Below are 7,611 nucleotides of genomic sequence, written 5' to 3'. Positions count from 1 at the left end.
AAAATGAACTTACAGTAACAACATTGTTAGAAAGTAAATCTGTAAAAAGTTCAGTCCTTGCTGCCTAGAGAAACAGCTGTGGATCCGGGCGGGAGGCAGACTGTGTTGGATAATCCAGAACGTTGGATAAGCAAATGTCGGATAAGTGAGACGCTACTGTATACAGTTCCCAGATTCACTGGTGAGTGAAATTATTGCAAAACAAGAGTTACAATTTATCATCAAACTGCAGTCTGCCCTCCACAAAGAGGTGCAATTCTATGGTCAGCCTCTGGTGAAGGTGAATGATAGAGTTATGCTGGGGGACAAAGAGATTCCTTAAAGAGACAATATTAATAAAATCCATAAATAAATCTGAGGGCTGACCCTGTTTATCTACCAAGATCATGTGTGAGATCGTGCCTTTAGGAATACCATATATACTCCCAGGTGTGCTCTCTTTTCAGAATTTATATCTCGGAGGATTTTTAAGATGCCTACCGCTGCTTCTCCTGCTGCCTCCTCATTACTGTCTCACCAGCTCCATCCAGAGCTACATTGGGAGAAGGGACAGCTTGGCAGACTTCTTAGGAAAAGAGAGAAGGGCACTGATGCAGACTGAAGTAGGGAGAGAAGAAATAGACCCAGAATGAGAAGATGAGCTGGAGCCTTTGGCTATTGCAAGGGCAATAGAACAGAGTGGATTAAAGGAGTAGATGAGGCAGCTGTCAGAAGAAGCAGGGAAGGGGAAAGAGAAGGGAAAATATTACTATTAAGATACAGTGAAGTTTAAGAATATTTCTAGTAGCAATTATCACCCCTTATGTAGGAGGAACACTTAAGATGAGAGTTGTCATAGCAATCAGTAGTTTGAATTACTCAGCTGGTAAATGCATCCTCTTTTTTCACTTTTCTCATAATATGATAACCTTACATTATGAACAAACATCTCAACATATGTGCATTGCTTTTACGGCCAGCTGTACATTTTAAAATCTCCCTATACAAGTGTGCAATCCCCTTGCATTTGAAGGCTACACAGCTTTCCCATATAAATTATTCTTTAATTGTTGCCAAGAAAAGATAATTATGCTGGTCACACTTGCTTGCAACTCTCAACGTTACTTTCTGATGCAAATAAAAGTACAGTGGGCTGTTTCTTACACAAGCTCATTGAATGCAGCTTCGCTTATACACAAATAATTTTAGATATAATAGAACCATGCAGAAAGACCTTTAGTGGTGCCTCCAGTGTCATTTTATGATCAACTTCCACCAGATATTCCACTGTTGTTTTTTAAAAAACCACTTCTTCAGCCACGAATCGCTGGGTGGAGCAAAGATGTTTCAGAATTGTCCCGACATCCCAAGAAGAAATCTGGATAATTCTGAACCCTAGAAACCATTTTAAAAAAAACCTTGTGAGTCATTGCTGTCTACAGGTAGTTCTTTGCCCATTGTCATTCAACAACCAGAGGCTGCAGCATCCCAAGGAGATATAATTTGCTGTTAGAACACGGTTTAAAAATAGAACTGTCAGAATGAACCAAAATTTCTGAAAAGAATTTTTTTCTGAAAACATGTCTGAGATTTTTATTTTAAAAAAATTTTCATCCCTTAGTAAAGGAATGTGGACAATATCTCCAGGTCTGAAGGTTGTGTGGATGTCCCAATGAAACACAAAAAGTCTCAAAATCCCAACTACACTTGTGCCAATTTAAAAATCTGGAAAAGCTACACCATGGACCTGTGGCCATGCTGTAGACTTTGTTTTCAACCTTCACTCCAGTGTAGGCCTGGCAAGGGGGAAAACTTTTTCAGAGCAGAAGATATTTCTGTCCCATCACAGTTGGGCGTTCCCAGGGGATTATGCAACCTGCAGGTTACACATAGCCCAGCTTTACTTTTGAAAAATAACTTTTTTGGAATTGTTTGCAATTTTTCTGAATATTGTATCCAGTAGCCAGCATCTCCTACCCATTAGTCTGAAATCCTGTTGGTGTCTTAAAAGGTTTTCCCCTGACGTTAAGTCCAGTCGTGTCCAACTCTGGGGATTGGTGCTCATCTCCATTTCTAAGCCAAAGAGCCGGCGTTGTCCGTAGACACCTCCAAGGTCATGTGGCCAGCATGACTGCATGGAGCGGTGTCTTACATATGTGTAATTTCTCCTACATAACTGATGAACATTTTTCTGTGATGGGCAAGGAAGCAGAAGTAAAATTGAACATGCGTTGTTTGTGCAGATATTCATTCCTGGTTGAGAGGTACCATCCTGAAATATCAGTACAACTCCTTCAGTTGTGCATTTGAAGTATCTTGGGCAAGTCACACACTTTCAGCCCCAGAAATCCCTGTAATTGGGTGACTTAACGGTCACCATAAACTGGAAATTACTTAAAGGCAAACAACAACAGCTCTGAGAAGGAAACAAATTTATCTCTTCCGAGTTAATGGAGTGCAAACTACTTGTGTACTATAAACTCAGGCTGCAGCAACTAACATAAGATGAGAAATTGTGTAAAGTGAAAGGAGATGAGAGAAACTGGAACATTTTAAAAGCAGTTGAAAAAATGGATTAATCAGGACTGTCCATACCAAACAGAGACAGTTGGAAAGTATATGGGCTGCCATAAAATCAGACATGTGGAAAAGTCAGAGGACTGCCATAAGTGGACATGTGACTTGAACACATATGCAAAAACACATGCATGTCAAAATAAATTATCTGGCTTTAGATACTTTACATTCTGTGTGTCAGGTAACCGAATGTCTTGTGTCAGCCCTCTCTATCTGTATGAGGCAGCCATGCTCTTTTCACTGCCAGCAGCAGCTGACCTCATCAAGGGTAACAATGTCTGCTTTGTATCTCATCTCCTCCAAGGCCAACCAACTCAATGGCATGTCTTATCTCTCCTGTGGAATCACATCAGGAGCCAAATTGAAGCTACAGACAGTGCGTAAGAGCCACTCCTGCCTAGCACCATTAGTTGCCTAGTGGGGTGGGGGGAGAAGCAGTGTGGGGGTGGCACTGAAGAGACCGACTGGCATTTGTGACATGACCCTCCTCCTCCTCCTCCTCCTTCATCACCCACTTGGAGAACCAGGGAGCTTCTTGCCCAAACACAATGCCTTTCAGTGATGCCACCAGGCTCTTAAGCCTTTACATAGCTTTGGGGAGAGCCATGTGACCCATTGTTAGCCACTATTTATAGCCCTCTCCACACAGTACCATCCTTGTGTCGCCAACGTTTGTGACAATAGTGGATGCTATTATCCTCGCTCCCATGCCACCGCCTACTATGCATACATCAAAGGTGGCCAATACATACTCCAAGCCCAAGCAGAAAGTGGATTCTGAAGAAGCCAGAAAAGTGTTGTGACAACACTGAAGAGCCAATGCCTTATTTATGGAAGAAAAAAGGTACAGTCTATTGTTGTTAACTGCCAGCAAGTCAGCTTCAACTTCTGGGGACCCCATGAATGAGAGACTTCCAAGTCACCATATCCGCAATAGCGCTTTTCAGGTCTTGAAGACTCAGAGCCATAGCTTCCATGGTTGAGTCTATCCATTTGGAATGAGATCTTCCTCTTTTTCTACTGCCATCAACCTAACCAAGCATTGTTGTCTTTTCTAGTGAGTCGTGTTTTCTCAAGTTTTGATCAAAGTACAACAGTCTCAATGTTGTCATTTAGGAATGTAGTCCTCTAGGAATAGTTCAGGTTTGATTTCATTCTGTAGAAGAATGAAAAGACAAGCTTTCAAGGTCCTACAATTAGCCAGGACAAGAGACCACCTCAGGGGCCAAATTCTGGGGTATGGCAGTGGTAACACCCTACCAACCATTCAGCTCAGATGGAGTGCAAGTGTGTGTAAGAGCCCATCCCATCCCCTCTAAAGTGGCATGGCACAGTGAAAGTGGCCTGGTACACCCAGGCACAATAAAAGATATTGTTTCATTGCTAATATTCAAGATTCAATTGGAAGTCCAATTCAAAGCTGCATACTCTCCAACCTTTTTGGTGGGAACAGTTCCCATTAATGCTCTGTTACTCCATTTTTAAGCTGCTTTTAAAATTCCTCAGTTTCCATCCTCTTCTTGGCAAACTGAGTTCAAGAATAGTTCGCGTTTAATTAATTCAATTAGTTGGAGAGAAGGGAAGGGGATTGAATCTTGCCCTTTCTGTTGTGTGTCTGTGAGCCTTTGTTCTGGCCTAAATAGGCTAAACTTGCAGGCAGACTCAAACTTCAGCCCTCCATCTGTTTGGACCTCCAACTCCCAGATTCCTGACCATTGATCAAACTGCCTAGGGCTTCTGGGAGTTGAAGGCCAAAACAGCTGGACTGTGTCTGCCCTAAAGGAATCAGGGCCCGGGCTGTGGCACAGGTGGGAGAGCAAGCCAGCTGCAATTAATTGCAATGAATCACTCTGACCAGGAGGTCATGAGTTCGAGGCCACTCGGAGCCTATGTTTGTTTGTCTTTGTTCTGTGTTAAAAGGCATTGAATGTTTGCCTATATGTGTAATGCGCTCCGCCCTGAGTCCCCTTCGGGGTGAGAAGGGCGGAATATAAATGCTGTAAATAAATAAATAAATAAATCAGATCCTTTCTGATCTTGAAAGCTAAACAGAATCAGATCTGTTTAGTACTTGGATGGGAGATAGCTGCTGGCTATATTTCAGATGAAGGAACTGGCAAAAGCACCTCTGAGTATTCCTTGTCTAAGAAAACCTTGGGAAATGCATGGTGTTACCATAAGTTGATAGGTGATTTGGAGGCACTTACACATATAGTTTGAGCCCCTAATTGGGAGGAAAATACAAATAAATATGATAATAAGAATGAACATTTCTCAGAGGGCAGGATCCAAAATATTAGATTCAAATTACAAAAATGGAAATTTTGACTGAACATTATGACGCACTCCCCAATGACACAAGCCTCTCAAAAGTAGAATGAACAGCCTCAGAGGATGGTAGTCTCTCCTTCATTGGAGAGTTTAAAGCAGAGATTAGATGGTCCTTTTCTCTAGTTATGGATTTACTGCACTGACTAGATAAGGCAATGTGAAAACACAATCATTATATAAAATAAACTTTATCCCCCCTACCCAAGTCTAAAGTTTCAGTTTTCTTAATTTCTTCAACCCTACAGTTCTATGAATTTAAGAAGCAAATTTGTAGTTGTATAGACAAACTCATTGGGCACAGATGCAATAGATACTTGACTCCACCCTAAAACTACCATTTTACCTTCAGTTGTGTCCCCATCAGCTTCTGGTAAACGTCTGGATTCCAGATGTGTATTTGTGTATATGTGTTTTTGTTGTTGAAGTAGATCCCAGAAAGACTATTCCATCTGCATCAAACTTCAGCATTTACTCTAATATTACACATGAATATGAAAACCTTGTTGGAGAACTAATCTTGAATGCATCAATCATGCTTTCCAAGTGTGAAATCTGCATACAGTCTTTTCTCAGTCCTTGAAAATCTACTAATATTTGTTACTGAGTTCACTAATAGTTTCTTGTTCCACTTGTACTCTGAAATACATTGATCCACTTATAGTCACGTAAGACCATAGTTCATCAATGCCTTTATTAGAACCACTCTGGATGTATAGCAGATGTGAGCTTTTGAGTTTTCTAGAATTCTTCATTAAACCTTGTCCAATTCTGTAAGATTTTGGTTGGTTCTTCATTAATTCCTAATAAAGCAATTGACTGACTGTAGTTTCTGTGATCTGTGATTGCAAAAGTTTCATCCCAGCCACTTTTGCCCCCAAATCAAACTGTTCAATCCCATTCCAACCTTCTGAATGGGACCCATTCAGGAGACCGGGGCATGCACAAAAACAACACAATCCACAATTCTGGGCCAGTCTTGACAAAGCTGCACATCTGTATGCTATACATTCTTTATGGCGCCCACATCTCACAATAGCAGTGCTTATTGTTTCCCTGCAAGGCATACAACAAGCAACTGTACGCAGAGCCTATGATGTAATGAGCACAAATGTTCTGCCAAGGGTCTGTGGAATTACAGTTCACATTGTGAACATTGTGTCAGAGAGAAAGAGAATGAAAAACAATATGAAATTAACACAACAAATTAGACTGGGTAACAAAACACACATTTTGTTCTAAATCTAAACTGACTGAAAAGGCAATTTAGCATCAGTGTGTCCAATGTCAATATGGCAATCTTATTATGTATACAGATAATTGGGTTCTTTGTTGAGACGGGCATCTCTAAATTCCATCGAAATCACTGGGATTTAGTGTGCTAACTTGTGCATAGGTCTGGAGGGCCAAGCAGATGGCTAGGTAGTCAGCTAGTTGGTACAAGTGGAAGAAAGTATCAGCGATGAACGCTGTCCTTACCTGTACTAGTCACACATGTCCTGTCCTTAGTTTTGGCAGGTAATTGGCACAGTCTAAAGAGCTATGGCTTCAATTAGAATAGGGTTTCTGGCTGATCATGTTGGCTATGGGATTCTGCAATCTGTTGTCCAAAAATTTAATTTCCCCATCATTGGGATTTACTCCATGTAGACAGTAACCTCATAGATCAAGGGTCTCCTTTTATCACTGTGCTGGAGACCCAATACACACTGAACGTTGAAAATACTACAGAATATGTGGCTCACACATTTACTAGAACATAACCACCAGTGGCTCAGTGTGTTAAAGCGCTGAGCTGCTGAACTTGCAGACCAAAAGGTCCCAGGTTCAAATCCGGGGAGTGGAGTGAGCGCCCGCTGTTAGCTCCATGGGCCATCCAGTCCAACTCCCTGCCAAGAAGCAGGAAATCACATTCATAGCAGTTCAAAAACATGCAAATGTGAGTAGATCAATAGGTACTGCTCTGACGGGAAGGTAACGGTGTTCCATGCAGTCATGCCGGCCACATGACCTTGGAGGTGTCTACGGACAACGCTGGCTTTTCAGCTTAGAAATGAAGATGAGCACTAACCCCCAGAGTCGGACACGACTGGACTTAACATCAGGAGAAACCTTTACCTTTACCTTTAACCACTGTATAAGCTTCCCTCCCCTTTATTAATGCTTCTCTCTTCATATGTCCATCGCGCACATTAAACGTTCAAATCAGATTCTTCTTTCAGTGTGTTTTCTAATTTGGCTGCAAATTCCAGTAAGAGAGCGACTTCTTTATTTATCAATTGCAGTAAAAACATAATTGTGTCATCAGCTGAATGACTTGAGGTGTAGTCAGAAGACTCCTTGGTAAACCCAAGATGGTAACAGCCTAGACCCACCTTGAACAGTTAACTACCTAGGAATACCATAAATGAAATTTACATTCCATAAAAACAAAGGTAGAGAACAAAAGTGAGTAACCAAGCAAACTGTAAAGATATATATGTGCTTTGGTTAGGTAATCTGGAGCTGAATCTACACTGTCTATAGTTTCAGAATACAGGTTAAATGCATTGAACTGGATTATATGAGTGTACACTGCCATAAAAATACATCCCTAGAAGATCTCAAAACACGAGTAGGTTCATATGTGAAAACATAGTCCTTCAGATGAGCTGGACTTGAGCTACATATGCTTTGTTGAATGGCATAAGCTCTACAAGTCACCCCTATTTCTTAGCATCCCTAGCA

Source organism: Anolis carolinensis, chromosome 3 (genome assembly GCF_035594765.1).
Source record: "Anolis carolinensis isolate JA03-04 chromosome 3, rAnoCar3.1.pri, whole genome shotgun sequence".
NCBI lineage: Eukaryota > Metazoa > Chordata > Lepidosauria > Squamata > Dactyloidae > Anolis > Anolis carolinensis.
Note: the sequence above shows the minus strand (reverse complement) of the source record.